Consider the following 21,401-nt stretch of genomic DNA (forward strand, 5'->3'; position numbering starts at 1 on the left):
ACCAATCGCTGGGATACCTGCCACAAAATTACTAGAGCAATTTCTTAAAACCGGCGCCAAGACATATGTGGTGAACCACGCGCCATAAGGGTGAAAGATAACAGCGAAGAGTAGTACGGGTGAATAGGTGTGCACTGTTGAGAAAATGACCTCCCAGGAGCTACCAACAGTGTTTCCTTAACGACCGTTCAGCGAACGTTGATGCGTATGGCCCTTCGCAGCAAGAGGAGCTACCAACAGTGTCTCCTTAACGACCATTCAGCGAACGTTGATGTGTATTGCCTTTCGCAGCAGGTGCCTGGTTTATGCAGCCATGCTGACTGCTGTTCATCAGCGATGAAAGCTGGAATTTGCACGCCAATACCGGAACTGGACGTGCACTGTGTGACGACAGGTGGCCTCTTCAGATGAATCATGTGACATACTTCGTCGCCCAGATAGCCGTGTCGTGTACAGTGTGAAACGTCTGAAACAATCGTTGGAAGGATCCAGGCCAGAGGGTGTTCCCTGGTGATTTAGTGACTCTGGAAGGTACAGTGGATCGGCACAACCATGCATCAAACCTTGTAGATCTTGCCCATCCATATAAGCAGTTTTTTTTTCTTTTGCACGATTGTATCTAGCAGCAGGACAAGGCAACACATCATAGAGTTTTCAGGGTACGTGCTTGGTTGTAAGAGCACCAGGATGCGTTTACCTTATGCTCCTGGTCCTCAGCCTCCATGGATTAAAACCCAATCGAGAATATGTGGGACCATCTCTATCGAACTGTTCGCCCCATGGATCCTCAATCCAGAAATGTATGCAGCTGACTACGATGCTAGAGTCGGCATGGCTCCACATCCCTGTCAGTATCTTTCAAAACCATCCTGCATGTTATAAGGTGCCGGTTGGGTTTGGTAACATGAAGTGGTCTGATAGTAAACTAATGACTTTGATTTGTATTTCTGGCTGAAAATAGGCAAAAATGTGACAGTAATAGCCCAATTACTGATGCCCATCGTTCTTTCAAGACGTCCACTGATGATTCTGTCGTATGCGGTAAGTGGAATGGCCACGCTGTGGTCAATTAAAGTAGGAGGAATTTTTCCCTGGAAATATACATAAGATGGCTATTTTTTGATAATGTTGTTGGAAATGCTGCTGTTTGTAAATTAGAATAATATATTTGAGCCGGACGCTGTGGCCGAGTGGTTCTAGGCCCTTCAGTGTGTAACCGCGCTCCCGCTACGCTCGCAGGTTCGAATCCTGCCTTGGGCATGGATGTGTGTCCTTAGGTTAGTTAGGTTTACGTAGTTCGAAGTCTAGGGGACTGATGACCTCACATGTTAAGTCCCATAGTGCTTAGAGCCATTTAAATCATTTTTTTTTATATATGTGAAGAGTTGTGGTCAGAGAAACAGTTGTCAGGCAACAGTGGGGTCTATCTGTGCCTGCGGTGGCAGCTGTGTGGAGTCGTAGAATCTTTGACAGACAGTAGTGGAACGCTGCGGTGTGCTGCAGGCGGGGATTGGTTAAGTGTTTAGTGTAATGAATGGACACACTTTTAGAATTATGTGAGTTTCAGAGTTATTACTAGGAGGAGTAATGACTCAGAACAATTGTCGGATAGCATACGGACATAACGAAGGTTTTGGAATGAAGAACAAGATATTATTTGATGAGGTAAAAAGTTTATTTTTATTTTTGTAGACTTGTATTGTTGGTCCACTCCACCCCCGACACAGTCGAGTTTTTGATAATTATCCCATTGGTTGACATTCTAAGTTAATTTATTGTTTCATGGAAGTTATTAGATTAAATGAATTTTTGCATAAGAATCTATAGTTTTTTTTATACGTTCCTTCAAACTGAAATTTCTGAACTTGAAGGTTGAATCATTGGCTTTCAGTGTCAAGATGACGAACCCAGTATCCCTGGACCAAACGTAGTTAGATTTTTAACAGTATATTTTGAGCTGTTGCAGAGTCTTGTTGTGTTGCTGTTTCTGCCAGTACTTCAATTTGCAGGTGAGATTTATAATACTTGATTCTTTCGTCTCCTTTGCGCGATGTGGATTCTGCCCGTTTCTTTTTTTACCAGGGCCATATGTCACTGCAGAAATTTGGGTATGTTCCAGGTTACATTCTTATACAAGTGACACTATAGTTACGTTTTTTTCGAACCAGTTCGCACTGACTAAGTCAACTGAGCGTGAAATTGTTGGTTTCCTGATTAATTTGCTTGTGAATGAGATCGGTTTTCACACTCACATAGGGCTGTTTTCAATTTCATGTAAGTGGCTGAAATCAGTAGGAGATTTAGGTTGTCAGTTCACATTCCTAGATTTGTAACTATGATAATACACACACAAGTAAAGGCTAGTCACGTACACACATAAAACATTTTTTCTAACCTAACGCAACGGAAACAAGCAGCACAGTATGGCCTCTTGGAGAGAAAAACAATGTTATGCCGTACCTCATATATTCCTAACTCCATTGTCTGATGCATCTGAATGTGACCTGGAAGGCTCGAAGTAAAAGAATGAATTCAAACCTTCGGATTCATTAAATTACTTTTACATGAAGGTACTGAGGATCGTTTAACAACCAGTGTTCTTAAAGGCTACTGTCCCTTATGACATGAAGACTTGACAATATCTTAGCACACAAAATTATGAGCATGGCGTGTGCCTCTGTCTATATGAACACGGAAAAGGATTTTACAAGATTGTGCGTGATCCACCATGCTGCAACAGAGGTGAGCGTTGCTGATGGCAAAGAACAAGAGAGAAAGTTGCTTTTACCGTATCACAGATATTCGCAGGTCTGAAAAACTTACAGTTTCCTTAACAGATTTACACGGAACAGGAGCAGAGCGAGAGAAAACTAGATGCGAGTTACAGTTATAAAATCAAGAGTACAAACATGTACAATATATATATATATATATGACTTTGTAGATAGTGTCGGAAGTTCCATGCGGCTTTTCGTGGATGATGCTGTAGTATACAGAGAAGCTGTAGCATTAGAAAATTGTAGCGAAATGCAAGAACATCTGCAGCGGATTGGCACTTGGTGCAGGGAGTGGCAACTGACCCTTAACATAGACAAATGTAATGTGTTGCGAATACATAGAAAGAAGGATCCTTTATTGTATGATTACATGATAGAGGAACAAACACTGGTAGCAGTTACTTCTGTAAAATATCTGGGAGTATGCGTGCGGAACGATTTGAAGTGGAATGATCATATAAAATTAATTGTTGGTAAGGCAGGTACCAGGTTGAAATTCATTGGGAGAGTCCTTAGAAAATGTAGTCCATCAACAAAGGAGATGGCTTACAAAACACTCGTTCGACCTATACTTGAGTATTGCTCATCAGTGTGGGATCCGTACCAGATCGGGTTGACGGAGGAGATAGAGAAGATCCAAAGACGAGCGGCGCGTTTCGTCACATGGTTATCTGGTAACCGTGATAGCGTTACGGAGATGTTTAGCAAACTCAAGTGGCAGACTCTGCAAGAGAGGCGCTCTGCATCGCGGTGTAGCTTTCTCGCCGGGTTTCGAGAGGGTGCGTTTCTCGATGAGGTACCGAGTATGTTGCTTCCCCCTACTTATACCTCCCGAGGATATCACGAATGTAAAATTAGAGAGATTCGAGCGCACACGGAGGCTTTCAGACAGTCCTTCTTCCCATGAACCATACGCGACTGGAACAGAAAAAAGAGGAATGACAGTGGCACGTAAAGTACCCTCCGCCACACACCGTTGGGTGGCTTGCGGAGTATAAATCCAGATGTAGATGTAGATATGGTCCACATAAAGCAAGGCGATGTAAAGAATTTTACATTCAATACACTTGACAAAGATTTCAGCAGTTCGGAAAGCATTTAGTCAAAGAATTATGACTACGAACAAGTTCTGATCGCGACTTAATTAGCACTACGCTAGCAAGTAGCTGCAGTGCTTCTCATCGCCATTGCCACGCGGTGCAGCTGCACAACGGGTCCCCACTGAACAACGTCATCTCCAACATCACCAGACTAGCTCGTCCTGTCTTACACTGCTTACTGTTCACTCAGGAGCATCACAGAGAGGACGTACTTCTTGGCCCACATGCGGACCAATCATGAGCCTAGCTTCCGGGCGCAACACAACGGTCCAACAGACTCGCGTCAAAAAGGGCGCCCTACGGATCACTCGTTCGTCCGTTTCAACTGACAGATTTTCCAGAAGGAACTCAAAGCTTCTATTGCGAACTTCTAATAACCAATGCAAGCACTCGTCACGAATTCGGCGGGAATGGTCTTTCCACCTATGCGCTCCAAGTCACGTACGCCAAGACAGAGACATGTGGGGTCCTCTGCAACCAGTACTCTCCTTGTTCCTTGATTCCCCTCCTCCGTGCTATTGTCCTGTGCATTCCAATGGTTCAGCCTTCAGTTTATAAGCTCAGAGGGAGCAGAAAATTTCGCCTTAGGCCGCAGTCAAACTAACACAATAAATTGTTTGAACGACATGCCAAAGAAAGACTTTTATGATAGTTTCACGTTGTTGTATGAGTGTTTGGTGCATTGCACCCAAGTGTGTTTGGGAGGATGGGGGTGAAGGAATGGGAGTGGGGGGGGGGGGACAGAGTGAGAGATAGATAGATAGAGAGAGAGAGAGAGAGAGAGAGAGAGAGAAAGAGAGTAGGTGGACTTCTATGTAAAACACCTAAATTATTAGAATCACCATATTAAAGGTTCTGTATTTTTTTTATTGATCCAGTCTTGTAACGTTATGGACTGATGAGTTAGATGTTGTGAAAACGGCTGGAAACAACGTCTACATAAACAATGCACATCTAACGCGATGGCGTTAAAATGTGGATAACAAGAACTTTCACAGAGTAATGAAAGATAACAAAAAGAGATAACGCTTGAGACAACTTTTGAACGTCGTTTTTGTTACTATTCCAGCACATAGTCTAACACAATGTAAAATTTCACATTTCGTATTCTGTCGTTGTAGCTCAGAGTTGTTAGGTTCACTGTTTTGCATCTACCCCTACATCTACATACTGTTGGTTGCTTAACGGATATTCCACCTGTACGAGAGGTTTTTGGCAGTCAAATAAGACCATTAGAGCGGATGCTGCTAATAAGGCGTTGCTGACGCTCATTAGCTGCAGACAGTGTTTTCTTTACCTGAGATATTCGCAACAGCCGGAGCGGTTGCGCTACGCAGCTGTTATCTCAACGTGCATTGTTTCGGCGAACAAAGGTACACTTACTTCTCTCTCCAAGACGAACGAATGTGCAGCGTCCGGTAGTGTAACTCTGCTGGACACGAGAAGTTCTAAAGCGCATTCCTGTAAGAGGGTACTAAACTGTAAACGCACACTGGCTTTCTTCCACCATTAAAGGCCAGGTTCCACTATGAGTTGACGGATTTAGCTGTAGAAAATCAGTGGGATAGCATTTGATCTCTGAAACTAAGGATGATAATACGTGCTGTCCAGGTTTAACAACAATAATAAATGATACGAATTATACAAAATACCATTGCGACTAATAGTAATGTGAGAAACATAGTTCTGACAAATGCAGAAAGCTGCTTGATGTTATGTAAAACCATTAGAATAGCAGAGTTAAACTAGCAGCGGTCAATAACTAACGCCACTTTTTCCCCGTCTGTTTCGGTTGAAAAAATGCGGGATTTGTTGTGATACGTCGCGGAATACTCTCGCTTCAGCCCCTATAGTTTCATGAAGTTCTGATTGGTTTCGGCGATATACGAAGCCTCATAATGGCATAAGGTGCCTTCAAAGCAGAGAACTACCGCTGAGTTCCTTTTGGTGGAAAACCAGAGCATCGGAGATATTCATAGGCGTTAGCAGAATGTCTTTCGACACTGTTCCTCACAAGCGCCTTCTAACCAAACTGGGTGCCTATGGAATATCGCTTCGGTTGCGCGACTGGATTCGTGATTTCTTGTCAGAAAGGTCACAGTTCGCAGTAATAGACAGAAAATCATTGAGTAAAACAGAAATAATATCCGGCGTTTCCCAAGGAAGTTTTATAGGCCCTCTATTGTTCCTGATCGATATTAAAGACATAAGACATGATAGTCTTCTGAGACTCTGAAGGGGTATTCTGTTGAGTAGTCCTGTTAAATTGTTTGCAGGTGATGTCGTTTATCGTCTAGTAAACTCATCAGATGACCAAAACGAATGCTAAATGATATAGATAAGGTATCTGTATGGTGTGAAAAGTGGCAATTGACCCTGACTAAAGAAATGTGTGAAGTTATTCACATGAGTACTAAATGAAATCAGCTAAATTTCGAATACGCGGTAAGTCACACAAATTTTAAGGCTGTAAATTAAACTAAATACAGGTACTTAGGGATTACAATTACAAATAACCTAAACTGGAACTATCACATAGATAATGTTATGGATAGAGCAATCCAAAGACTCTGATTCATTGGCAGAACACTTAGAAGGTGCCACAGGTCTACTAACGAGACTGCTTACATCACGCTTGTCCGCCCTATCCTGGAGTATTACTGTGCGGTGTGGGATCCGCGTCAGTTGGGACTGACGAATGACATCGAAAAAGTCCAAAGAAGGGCCCTATCGCGAAATAGGAGATGTAGTACCACAGACCTGATACCTGAACTGGAGTGGCAGCCATTAAAACAAAGGCGTTCTACGTTGCGACGGGATCTTCTCATGAAATTTCAATCACCAGTTTACTCCTCCGAATGAGAAAACTTTCTGTTGGCACCAACCTACGTAGGGAGAAATGATCATCACGATAAAATAACATAAATCAGGGCTCGAACAGAAAAATTTAAGTGCTCGTTTTTTCCGCACGCCGTTCGAGAGTGGAACGGTAGGAGACAGCTTGAAGGTGGTTCATTGAACCCTCTGCCAGGCACTTTATTGTCAAAACGTAGATGTAGATGTCTAAGGAGATCTGGCATTGAGCGAGGCTTCGGTCATCATGGCAATAAGGTCACGCAAACACGTCCGATTTCTCACGTGTCGGACAGCCGTACACAGCTGTGACTCCATCAATGTTGGGATGTGCGTACACTCTCATTTGAAGTGATTGACGGATCGCAATCAAATATATCGCTGGTCAACTGGTTGTAACTGTTGGTAGTGTTAACACACTCGTCCGCCAGCTGGGATACTCAAAGGTGTGTGCCTGATAGTTTCCTCGCAGCCTAACAGAAGACCGTCAAGAGTAACGAAGCCATCTGTGAGGAATTGCTTGCACGCTACGAGACTCATCGGGACCATTTTTTGTTTGACATCGTCACAGGCGATGAAATGTGGGTTCATCATTTCGAACTGGAAACAAAACGTCAATCTATGGACTGGCACCACACCAGCATTCCTACACACCCTCAACCGGTGAAGCTAAGGCGATGATGGTCTTCTGAGACTCTGAAGGAGTATTCTGTCTGATGTCCTCTCTCATGTTGCAACGGTCGACTATGGAATGTATTTTGTTACTCTCAGGAAACCGAAGAAAAGACTTCAACGTATTTTCGCGACAAAAATGCAAACGAACTTCACCTTGACAACGCAAGGCGCCACACAAGTCTGCGCATCCGAGGAAAGATCACAAAACTTCATTGGACCTTCTTCATCCATCCTACAGCCTGACCAGGACTTCTATCTGTTAGGCCCAATGAAGGATGCACTCGGAGGGAATCAGTACACAGATGACGGGAAAGCAATTGTTGTTGTTGTTGTGGTCTTCAGTCCTGAGACTGGTTTGATGCAGCTCTCCATGCTGCTCCATCCTGTGCAAGCTTCTTCATCTCCCAGTACCTACTGCAACCTACATCCTTCTGAATCTGCTTAGTGTATTCATCTCTTGGTCTCCCTCTACGATTTTTACCCTCCACGCTGCCCTCCAATACTAAATTGGTGATCCCTTGATGCCTCAGAACATGTCCTACCAACCGATTCCTTCTTCTGGTCAAGTTGTGCCACAAACTTCTCTTCTCCCCAATCCTATTCAATACTTCCTCATTAGTTATGTGATCTACCCATCTAATCTTCAGCATTCTTCTGTAGCACCACATTTCGAAAGCTTCTATTCTCTTCTTGTCCAAACTATTTACCGTCCATGTTTCACTTCCATACATGGCTACACTCCATACAAATACTTTCAGAAATGACTTCCTGACACTTAAATCTATACTCGATGTTAACAAATTTCTCTTCTTCAGAAACGCTTTCCTTGCCATTGCAGTCTACATTTTATATACTCTCTACTTCGACCATCATCAGTTATTTTGCTCCCCAAATAGCAAAACTCCTTTACTACTTTAAGTGTCTCATTTCCTAATCTAATACCCTCAATATCACCCGACTTAATTCGGCTACATTCCATTATTCTCGTTTTGTTTTTGTTGATGTTCATCTTATATCCTCCCTTCAAGACACCATCCATTCCGTTCAACTGCTCTTCCAAGTCCATTGCTGTCTCTGACAGAATTACAATGTCACCGGCGAACCTCAAAGTTTTTATTTTTTCTCCATGGATTTTAATACCTACCCCGAATTTTTCTTTTCTTTCCTTTACTGCTTGCTCAATATACAGATTGAATAACATCGGGGAGAGGCTACAACCCTGTCTTACTCCCTTCCCAACCACTGCTTCCCTTTCATGTCCCTCGACTCTTATAACTGCCATCTGGTTTCTGTACAAATTGTAAATAGCCTTTCGCTCCCTGTATTTTACCCCTGCCACCTTTAGAATTTGAAAGAGAGTATTCCAGTCAACATTGTCAAAAGCTTTCTCTAAGTCTACAAATGCTAGAAACGTAGGTTTGCCTTTCCTTAATCTTTCTTCTAAGATAAGTCGTAAGGTCAGTATTGCCTCACGTGTTCCAGTATTTCTACGGAATCCAAACTGATCTACCCCGAGTTCGGCTTCTACTAGTTTTTCCATTCGTCTGTAAAGAATTCGTGTTAGTATTTTGCAGCTGTGGCTTATTAAACTGATTGTTCGGTAATTTTCACATCTGTCAACACCTGCTTTCTTTGGTATTGGAATTATTATATTTTTCTTGAAGTCTGAGGGTATTTCGCCTGTTTCATACATCTTGCTTACCAGATGGTAGAGTTTTTCAGGACTGGTTCTCCCAAGGCCGTCAGTAGTTCCAATGGAATGTTGTCTACTCCGGGGGCCTTGTTTCGACTCAGGTCTTTCAGTGCTCTGTCCAACTCTTCACGCAGTATCGTATCTCCCATTTCATCTTCATCTATATCCTCTTTCATTTCCGTAATATTGTCCTCAAGTGCATCGCCCTTGTATAGACCTTCTATATACTCCTTCCACCTTTCTGCTTTCCCTTCTTTGCTTAGAACTGGGTTTCCATCTGAGCTCTTGATGTTCATACAAGTGGTTCTCTTATCTCCAAAAGTCTCTTTAATTTTCCTGTAGGCAGTATCTATCTTACCCCTTAGTGAGATACGCCTCTACATCCTTACATTTGTCCTCTAGCCATCCCTGCTTAGCCATTTTGCACTTCCAGTCAATCTCATTTTTGAGACGTTTGTATTCCTTTTTGCCTGCTTCATTAACTGCATTTTTATATTTTCTCCTTTCATCAATTAAATTCAATATTTCTTCTGTTACCCAAGGATTTCTACTAGCCCTCGTCTTTTTACCTACTTGATCTTCTGCTGCCTTCACTACTTCCTCCCTCAAAGTTAACCATTCTTCTTCTACTGTATTTCTTTCCTCATTCCTGTCAATTTTTCCCTTATGCTCTCCCTGAAACTCTGTACAACCTCTGGTTCTTTCAGTTTATCCAGGTCCCATCGCCTTAAGTTCCCACCTTTTTGCAGTTTCTTCAGTTTTAATCTACCGGTCATAACCAATAGATTGTGGTCAGAGTCCGCATCTGCCCCTGGAAATGTCTTACAATTTAAAACCTGGTTCCTAAATCTCTGTCTTACCATTATATAATCTATCAGATACCTTTTAGTGTCTCCAGGGTTGTTCCATGTATACAACCTTCTATCATGATTCTTAAACCAATTGTTAGCTATTCTACCAGGCGGCTTCCTCTTTCATTTCTTAGCCCCAATCCATATTCACCTACTACGTTTCCTTCTCTCCCTTTTCCTACACTCGAATTCCAGTCACCAATGACTATTAAATTTTCGTCTCCCTTCACTGTCTGAATAATTTCTTTTATTTCATCATACATTTCTTCAATTTCTTCGTCATCTGCAGAGCTAGTTGGCATATAAACTTGTACTACTGTAGTAGGTGTGGGCTTCGTATCTATCTTGGCCACAATAATGCGTTCACTATGCTGTTTGTAGTAGCTTACCCGCATTCCTATTTTCCTATTCATTATTAAACCTACTCCTGCATTACCCCTATTTGACTTTGTGTTTATAACCCTGTAGTCACCTGACCAGAAGTCTTCTTCCTCCTGCCACCGAACTTCACTAATTCCCACTATATCTAACTTTAACCAATCCATTTCCCTTTTTAAATTTTCTAACCTACCTGCCCGATTAAGGGATCTGACATTCCACGCTCCGATCCGTAGAACGCCAGTTTTCTTTCTGCTGATAACGACATCCTCTTGAGTAGTCCCCGCCCGGAGATCCGAATGGGGGACTATTTTACCTCCGGAATATTTTACCCAAGAGGACGCCATCATCATTTAATCATACAGTAAAGCTGCATGCCCTCGGGAAAAATTACGGCCGTAGTTTCCCCTTGCTTTCAGCCGTTCGCAGTACGAGCACAGCAAGGCCGTTTTGGTTATTGTTACAAGGCCAGATCAGTCAATCATCCAGACTGTTGCCCTTGCAACTACTGAAAAGGCTGCTGCCCCTCTTCAGGAACCACACGTTTGTCTGGCCTCTCAACAGATACCCCTCCGTTGTGGTTGTACCTACGGTATGGCTATCTGTATCGCTGAGGCACGCAAGCCTCCCCACCAACGGCAAGGTCCATGGTTCATGGGGGGGGGGGGGGGGGGGAAGCTATTGATGCAGGAGATTATTTATGCAGAATGATTCTGGCTCCAACATCGACTAGACAGTACAATGCTGGCACACGGGCCATCCCAATGAGATACCATAAGGCCGTCGCATTGGACGGAGATAAAAAATAGGATTTCTTAGCCAAAAGTTTGGGGAATGGCGATAATACGGTGCAATGGAATCATAAATAAAACAAACCTGCTTTCAGAAGAAAAGTGTTGCATTTCTTATTGAAAGCACCGCATATTCGATGGCACCAAACTACTGACTGAACATTGAGCAGCAAATTATACCTCGATCCATTTGTGAGTAGGCTGTTTAGGTTTTTATGTTGGTAACGCCACGTAGCGCTCTGTAAGAAAATCGCTGAGTGCGCTGTGTGCAGTCTGTGGCTGGTCGGACTCATTGCTGGAATTTGCTATTGTAGTGTTGGGCTGTTGGATGTGAACAGCGTGTAGCGTTGGGCTCTTGGAGGTGAGCCGCCAGCAGTGGTGGATGTGGGGAGAGAGATGCCAGAGTTTTGAGAGGTTACTATATACGGACGATCTGGACGTGTGTCCGTCAGAAAAAGGAAATCTGTAAGACTGGATATCATGAACATATAATGACTTGTGAACACTATTAAGGTAAATACATTGTTTGTTATCTATCAAAATCTTTCATTTGCTAACTATGCCTATCAGTAGTTAGTGCCTTCAGTAGTTACAATCTTTTATTTAGCTGGCGGTGTTGGCGCTCGCTGTATTGCAGTAGTTCGAGTAACGAAGATTTTTGTGAGGTAAGTGATTCATCAAAGTATACGTTACTGTTAGTCGGGGCAAGTCTTTTGTAGGGATTATTGAAAGTCAGATTGTGTTGCGCTAAAATACTGTGTGTCACTTTTGTGATGATCAGAATAAGTAAAGAAAAAACTGTCTGAGTACGTTGAGTTTACTCAGCTGTTTGAAAATCAAATAACATAAGAGTTTTACCAGCTCAGACATTCTTTACATACAAAGGCGAAGTTTCACATTGATATATTGATTGTGACTATGTGCGCTTTCGTGTCAGTTGTCGAACGTGGAGCTTGGAAATTAAGTAACAAAACGAAACCGCCAGTATATGAAGCCCATGCCTATTGCATCTGCTAATGTCAATATTTCAGCATATGACCGCTGTGGGATATGAATTAATTGGCATACTAGGTCTAGTGTAAGGTGTAATGGAACGGCTAAAAACAGCGAACGAAAACGAAATCTGTGTCAAGCCGGAACTGAATCAGGGTAGGAGTCTCTGAACCATTCGACTGTATGCCGATCGACAGTAAGTTTAAGCTGCCGAAAACGAGTTTTTAGCGTTAGGTGGCCATAAAAATCGACAGAAATATACATAGCTACGTTGCTGATGCTGCTTCTTTAATAACCAATAATTTTTAGTAACATGAAATAAATGACATACAATTCTGCAACAGCCGCATGTCTCTTGTTTTACCAAATACTCTTTTCATTGGGTAAAGCCTCTGTTTCATCCAATACTCTTTCCGTTTGTTAAACGATTATCATAAGTTGTAAGGGGTTCCTTTCCTAACTGCATTTAGATAAAAAGATTGTCAGTTTCATGTAGAAGGACGCGAGGTAGATATGACGCTACGTTGCAACTTGCTGGTAACAATGTACTTAATTAGCCGCAACATTTATGAATGTGACATAGCAGTTAGTTTACAGTTATAAAAAATACATACAGTGCTATAAGAACTGAATGTAAGAACATCCTATGTCTGCAAACTAATTGCTATGTGACATCCCTATATACTGGGGCTAATTCCTTAATTCTTACCGGTAAGATGCATCACGAGGTCATAGCTACCTCGACCTACTGATATAAACAGTCATTTCTTTCCTCTGAAATAGTGCGTACGGTTATGTAAGACGTCGCTTTAACCTCACGTTTATGGTTTAAGTACCAGTACCGTAAAGGCATTAGATGCAACAAAAACTTGGCGACTGAAGTAGAACAGCAATTTTCCTCATTTAGCTTAGCGTATCAGTCTTCTAAACACAACCAGTAATGAATGTAATTGATAATTATTCATAGGGAAGAGAAACATGATCACATGATTTCTTGGTACAAAAACTAAGAGTATCACTTCATTGATCTAGAACTAAGGACATGTAATAGCTGTAAATTTGAAACAACTGTGTGATATCTTCAGCAGCAAGTGAAGAAGCACAATACACATTAAAATTCCCTCAGATAGTTTAAAATATTTAACAAAGCAACGTATAGGGACTGCATTATAATTAACTACAACATAATGCTCTATTCTGAAGTAGTTTGCACAGACTTATACAACACAACAACGAATATGTAATGAAAATGCCAGTCCATAAAATTCTTAAAGAACACTGGATATAATTCAATAAGAAAGAAAGCAATTTATGGAGTGAGATCATGGTTTGTTTAGAAGACACATCTAATGGAACGTATACATCGTTTTCAAGAAGAATTATGTTACTATAGCATACGGTGCCAACTACACATTTGGACACCTATTAGCACATAAAATAAGGACTATAGGACCTAAAATTATAGGAGAGCTATCTACAAAGTTTAGTGTAGTATCTTCTACGTGTCGTATACACATTATTAGATGAAAGGTTAAAGCATTAATCCAGAGAGCTAAAAGAACTGGTGCGATTAAACTGAGAAATTGATGAATCGTGACCACGTCTGACCGAAACCACCATATGCTAGAAATAAATAAATTATTTAACATAACGCACACCACAGCAAAATTCAAGGACCTTGTTTTACTGCCAGAGCTAAAAATATATTTACTCGAATCCCAACAATATTCTATTTTTTTTTTAAAAAAAGAAGGAAGTGAAACTTATAAAGACTTCTAGACCAGTTGGCTAAGAACTTCTGTTGCCTTCTTACCAATATTCTTCATCAGCTAACTTCTCGAGTTCATACAAATGTTAGTCTCTGAAGTTCGAATGTACTGCATTATTCAGAAAATGTTAGATCTCTACCGAAAATAGCATCAAATGCATCAGCAGTCTTATTTTAAATTTCTTTTGTCAGCCTTCACATGTGGCTCATTCTTCCACTGAATTTATATTATCTATGATCCGTAGCTTATATGTAACCTCGCTGTCATTTCTTCTTGTGCTATCAAAGTTCAGTATGATCCAATCGGACTGGCACGGGAGTGTTTACCTTCTACATGAGACGACTCTTACATATGGAGAATAGAACATTTTAAGAATTTCAGTGGGTATTCCAATTGTGCAGTGCCTAATTAAATACTTCTCTGTGAGCAGGCATGGTTAGATTCGTAACGGAAATCTACCATATTAAAGAAATAGCAAATTATTTCTGTGTATTACACGGTGCAATTCTTAACGTAAATCAATTTGTTTTGTGGATAATATCATCATTAATGTGTGCATTCATTGGAAGAAGTATGGCAGCAACTATGGGAGCACAATTTGATAGCTGACAAACAAACAACACTCTTCTACTAAGGTTTTGCTTCGAAATTCGATTGCCGGAAACGAGGAAAACAGGGTCCAGTACAAACTCGTAATTTCTGAAGAAAGCGCATATGTGTGAAGACGACAACTGGGACTGCCAGTCTTCCAGTTTCCAATTCTTTTTTCAGGGCCATCTTCCTGTCCGGAGCTCGCAAAGGATTAAAAGAAGAAAGTGTTGCCAGTCCTAGACGGCTACTTCAATGAAAGAGATGTTAACAGAATTGCTCGTATTCCACGTAATACCTAATGAATTATTTGGTCCAGGGTTTCGTTCATTTCATGTTCCGGAGCCACTGAAGAAGGAACATCCGTATTTCCATTTTCCAGTCAAACAAAAAAAAAAAAACAGATAGCAACATGTAGTTACTTGTGAGCAGAAGATTTATTTGACTATTCGCTATTCTCCCTGCCTACCTATCTCCTTCGGCTCCTACGTAACCTTTCAGAGTTCACAGTGTAAGGTGAATGTGTTTAGTGAAGAACACAAACGATTATCAAAAGTGGCGATAAGCAAATGGAGTATGTAGTGGTCATGAAAATACTTTTGGCGCTAATGTGATTCATAATAATACCTCCAAGGTAGCCGCACAGAAGATAGTTTCGTACAACTAATGCAGCTGATGAAAATGGCCAGCATACCTCACAGTCAGCGCATATTTGAAGGAATGGTTGATACTAATTTGAGCTAGCTTTTCACTTGTAATAATCCGCATTGTAGTGGGGCTGTTTCCCTAGTATGTATTCGTCTGTTCACACTGAATGATCATCATTCAACAGAACTCCTAAATTTCTTACACCAAAAATAAATATGATTCATTACCACACGAAACAGCTTGATGAGCAGCAACCCAGGTCATCTTAACTTGTTCATTGCCTGTAAAAACCTAACTACAATGCAAAGAGATTGTGCTAAATTGTAACACCTGTATCCACTCTCGTTTCATGTGACGTAATTTGATCAGCAGAATAATTTCACTTCTGCCAATGTTCTGGCAACCTCGGGTCAACAAGAAATAAGCATCCTTTTTGCGGTACAGTCAATCAAAACAAGAATAAAGGAAATAATTTGTCTAGAAATGAGTGTGCAACATATGTTGTTACAAATGAATATATTATTGCTCAAACTGTAGAAACCAATTACAGGTTTGTCATTCAGCCTTATAAAACAAGATTACTCCGTCTGAAATATAATCTGGTACCATGGACCAAATTGATCGTATACCTCTTGTGAAATTTAAAATGGAAGAATTTAATACAAAACAGAATTAAATGAGCTTAGCAGTGACTCAGTGATAAGCCGCTAAATTATTGATACTTAGCAACAATTAGTAACCTATACCACTGCATGCGATTGTGCAGGAATATAACAGCACGTGGAATGATACGAAAGACGACTGACGGTAACACAGAATTCAGCCAAGTAAATGAATTGGATGGATTTTATCGGTAACGTACATTGTACAAACTATTCAAAATCTTGATTCTCCGACAATCAAAGTACTTTCATCAGAACAGTCTGTTCTTTCAACTATGGCCCCAGAACCAGACGCACTTTACACTGAACAACGACGCTCTTACGCTTGCAAGAACAGGTACGAGAAAGAATGGTGACCGACTTTCTTTCGAACGTTAAGCACGTGACACTCTCTACAGCCAAGGCATGTGTGCGGATGGCTAATGGCTCACCAAAGAAAACCATTCCGACGCAGTGGCTAAGGAAAGCTGGTCGAAGGGCTTGTTGTGGACACGCCACAATCTCGGAATGTCAGACTATTACCGCCGAAGTACTATACCATAGGCACGAGCTACACCGTGTTGAAAGTACATTCGAATTGTTCATAAATCTGTTAGTGCAATATTATTTCACCCTTCGCATTACATGCATTGATTAAAAACCAATACGAAAGTAGTAAACTCGAAATACATAGAAGTTTCCAAAGTTAATGGCTCAGAGACCGATGTAAAATATTAAAGACCTTGAAAAATTTAAACTACGTGATAATAAAAGGAAAGAGCCAAAAATAGGAAGCAAATTGAGAAACAATATGTCATCCGTGGCTAGGCTGTAGTCGTTATGCTATTCGAGAGGGGTTTTGAATTTTTTTAACGCCCAGTTCAATTTCTTCCTTCAGCCAGCCATCATTTCTATTGGTAATATTACCATGCTCAACAACAGTAAGAAATCATGAGACTATACCATACATGCAACCGTCACAGTCATATACACCACTCAGCTAAAACGCCAGATATGCATGCCATCCCAGTAGCGTGACTTAGACAGGCTTCCTTAATGCCCTGAGCCATAACAGTAACAAGAAATTATTTCAACATATTGCTCTCGAAGGACAGTTATCTGAAATTGACAGGAATTATAACATAGTAGATACAAGTAAATTCAGAGGTGTATACTTGCTTTATTCTTCTTTCAGTTTACCTTTAAAACTAATGTTAAAAAATACAACCCCTGTGTTCAGTCCCTACTGATTTTAATTGTTAGTAGGTCTTATGCCTACATTATTTCCTTAATAATAAAGCAAGAATGACCAGGCTTGTTTGCACCCTTTATCTGCAGTCGTTCTTTAACCGTACCTGTGAGCTGTAAGATAGCTGCAGATGGACTAAGGACTTCTTGTGGACACAACATCGCAAAGAGAAACAATTTTCATGTAATCACGATACCATTTTTAAGAACTGTCTTAGTTTTCTTGCAAATGATCTGTTAAAGTAATATTACTTCATTGTTCTGATTACAAGCTGATTAATAAATCATTATCTCGAAATTGTGGACGTGAAAAGTGTATAAGCTATTTCCCCACCCTAATGCAATTGAACTGGTACTCTGCCTTCTCTTGATATATCCGTTTTTACCCCTGAAGCTGCCTTTATACAAAGTGATGCATGCAACTGTTAAGAACCCTGTTATTCATGTGGCACTGTAAATAAAACCTGGTATAATTGTTGCCTTTTGAATGCCGAGTAGTATCTAAACTCCTCATCTGATAGTCGTTGCTATCCTTCAGCGCTCTCAAAAGTGTCCTGGTTTGCATTTTGGAACGGTAATCCAGTATAAAATACCCACAGTGAGTTGCTTCGAAGAAGAGAAAAGTTGTTGTGTTTCATGTGTAGCAGTTGTTTCAACAACACGATGCGACTGTTTTTTGCACATTTTTCCACATAAAGCTTAACCAGAATGTCGGGAAGTTTCATCATGGTATACATTGAAGTTAGTGGTTGACAATTTTATCCCACATGCGGTTACAAGAACTGCAGGGCTGCTTATTAAATAAAAAAATGATGATAGTTGCAGTCGTGAGGTGATGAAGTTTTAGAGCGTAACGGATTTCTATACGTTATGAAAGGAAAAATTGGGAAATTTGTGGTAAGTTCCTATGGGACCAAACTGCTGAGGTCATCGGTCCCTAGGCTTACACACTACTTAATCTAACTTAAACTGACTTAGGCTAAGGATAAAACACACACTCCCACGCCCGAGCGAGGACTCGAACCTCCGACGGGGCAACCACGCGAACCGTGGCAAGGCGCCCTTGACCGCGTGGCTACTCCGTCTGTTCGACCGGGCTTTACACAACTTTGTTCGGAGACCAACCACGATTATTCCATAGATGCTGAGATATAGCTCTCAGGACAGAGAAGACAGGATATTCTCAGGGTTTAGAAATGAAATGTCATCAATGGAGCCTCCCAGAAATGCTACAGATTGACCAAGCGTTACCTCTTGGTACTGTCTGAGTGGCTCAACCTGTGTAAAGTGTGTCTCCGCCAATACCCACTCCAACATTCAGTGAGCATTTTGTATCAAAATCTTCATCCTTAAACAGTGAATCGTTATAGAAAGAAACATCGGACGTAATAGCGAAGCAGATTGCAGTCTGTTAAGTACATCTGAGAGAAACTCTGTATATTACACCACCATTTTTCCTGAATTTGGCTTTAATTTCTTTATAATATATTCCAAGATCTTGTTCATTTCAATTACACTTCAAATATTTGGTGGTTGTACATTGTTTGTTGCACAGTACACAAGACGACGTGAACATCTTTTATACAGTGATTCCATAAAACAGAATGGCGACGCAAAACCTGTATCGGGAAAAATGAGAAGACGTGAAACATACGGAACATAGCATTTTTTTTTGTTACAACAAAATACTCACATCCCACACACCGATAATGCTTAGAAAAATTCTGAAGCCACCCTAAAACAGTCTATTTTCTGTATGTGTACCCATGACATTTGGGCTGAACTTATTCATAACGATAACTTACACTTCTGAACCGTGCAGCCGTAGACCTGCACTATGATGGAGATCGGTTGTTGAGCGTAGTCTTTCTACATTTTGTGTTTAGCAACATAAGTAAAACTTAGGTTTACGTATTTTATCACCACAATGTGTTTTCTTTTTTTTTTCATTTCACTCAGTTTTTAATTACATGGCTGGCTAATGAATGAAACTGCAAAAAAGTTTTTCACAAGGGAAAATCCAAACTCGGGAATACTATAATTACACTTTTAGCTTGAAGTTACACCGGATAAATTACGAAGGCAGTGATCGATGTCAGACGTACACATATGAGCTACAGTTACTGCTTAATTTCAAATTTCACTAACCCTGGTACTATCTTAATCGAGATCTCATTTTAAAGAGGGAAGAGGGAATTTTTCTGTCAATATCATTTCAACAATCGTGGTGGCCACAGGAGTTTGGACTTTCGAGATTCAACACGTGTCCGTAAAAAGGATCGTATCTCAGATAGCAGAGTAAACAAAACTTTTTTTGCACAGCATAAGATTTCAGTTTCTCTCCTTTCCTGGCACAATTGAAAGTACATTCTTAAGTGGACTGTTTGAGTCGTTTCAAACTATCGTCTTACCCTCGTTGAAGAGCTCTGTCACGATATGACACAGTGAGCGACAATAGACGCTTCTCGAGGAGACCACAATGCTGTATATGAGTTATGACCATAGAGGAAACTATTGGAAATAAATAGGAAACATTATACTGAATGATATTCTAAATGTCAGGATATATTTCGGTTGTAGTGGAAGATTTAAAATCCGATTACCAAATAAACTGAAACTAGTTATCGCCAAAACGAAGTCTGTCTTTTGATCCAAATGTCTAATAAATATTGTGTTCATATGGTTTTCGATGTAATTGACAGAAAATGTATTTCCTGGCATCCACCGAACTTGACAATTGCATTCTTCGTAACTGTAATACCAAAATTGACATTACCTTCATTAGATGCTGTAAGCGTTGATCATAAACGTGCCTCCAATTTTCGTCGAAGTAGAGTACCGTTCTCACAGGAGAAACGAAGATTATCGTTTAAGCTTCTCATCAACGCCTTGGTCATTGAGGGTAATCACAGGTTCAGCTTGGTGAAGGGTAAACAAGGACGTCGGCTGTCCATTTTCAACGGAATCATCCCGGCTTTCACCTTATGCCATTCACAAAAATCACACGAAATCTAATTCTTGATGGCTGAACGGGGACTTCAATCATCAGTTTTACGAATATGAGACTATTGTCTATTAACTGTGCCAACTCGAGCGCATCTAACGTCATCCATTGCGCGAAGACAACTACATAACCAGTCGAAATATTTGTCTCAAAATTGTAAAAGATATTAGACTCTGCGAAGAATGCTTCTTGCTTGAATGTTGCTTGGTTTCGAAGTAGCCTAACTCACTGTTATGGCCACAATCTTGAGAATTTAAAAATGGTAATCAGCACTCAAAAAGAAACAGATGATCCGTAGTTGGTTAGTGAGTTACGTGTTCCATTGATCAATCTCACGGTAACCGTTTTGATGTAGAAACGATGTAGAAACTAATTTCCTAACACAGTAAAGCTCAAAATTATTCCCCTTATTTCCGCAACAGCGGAACCCTTAATGTAGTCGACGTCGACCAATGCCTTACAGGGATGGTTACGATATCTTTAGTAGCAGGTCTTAAATAAAGCATAATGGTGATGAAATTACGTAGTCAAAGCCCAAATTTCATTCAAACTGAAAATGTATAAAAACTGAAGAGAGGAATAGGATATACTTAATCTCACGGCGATATCTTGAGATAAACGCCCATCATTCTCTCATTGTGCCAGAATGGAACAATTCCCATATTGACGGCATGAACCACAGAATTATAGCATGCTTGAGACTGAATCCAAATGAGGCTCTTTTATAAATCGAAGAGCGATATTTGAATGACGAGCACTTCAGCTGATTACGATTATTTTTTTCGTCGCACTGCACCAGCGAAGAAATCGCTGCTATTATCACAACTGACAGGCTGAAAAGAAACACCCTTGGTTCACTCCAGCAGACTTCACAAAAGTGATCGACGTACACAAACACATATGCAGGCACCAAAGTAGCACACACAATAACTCACAAAACAGTGCACGTATACACACAATGACCACATATTTTTGGATGGAACAGTATTATCTTCCGAAGCAGTCACTGCACTACACCACAACTTCATGGCCTTTGCGCTTCGTTGTTCGTCGAAAGCTACATCTTTACTAAAAGTTGCTTCCAATTGAAAAATACTGTCCTCATTTCCAGACTGTATGAATCAGACTGAAAAGAATTGAATTCTACAAAAAAGTTAGTTTTAAAAGAGCCTACACGATGCATGGATCTTTCGAGTGCCCAAAAGGTGGAACCAGACCTAATACGTCAGTAACATTACATGACAGTTATAACAGTATTTGTAGCAGAGTTCTGAAAAACCGTGGAAAAACGAATACTGTACATGCAGATGTTTTTTCAACGAGTCTCTTCTGGATGGCTGTGTGTATGTTAGCATAAAGTTTCTCACCCTTCGAGAACTAATCACGGTGGGC

This window comes from Schistocerca cancellata, chromosome 9, assembly GCF_023864275.1.
Source record: "Schistocerca cancellata isolate TAMUIC-IGC-003103 chromosome 9, iqSchCanc2.1, whole genome shotgun sequence".
NCBI lineage: Eukaryota > Metazoa > Arthropoda > Insecta > Orthoptera > Acrididae > Schistocerca > Schistocerca cancellata.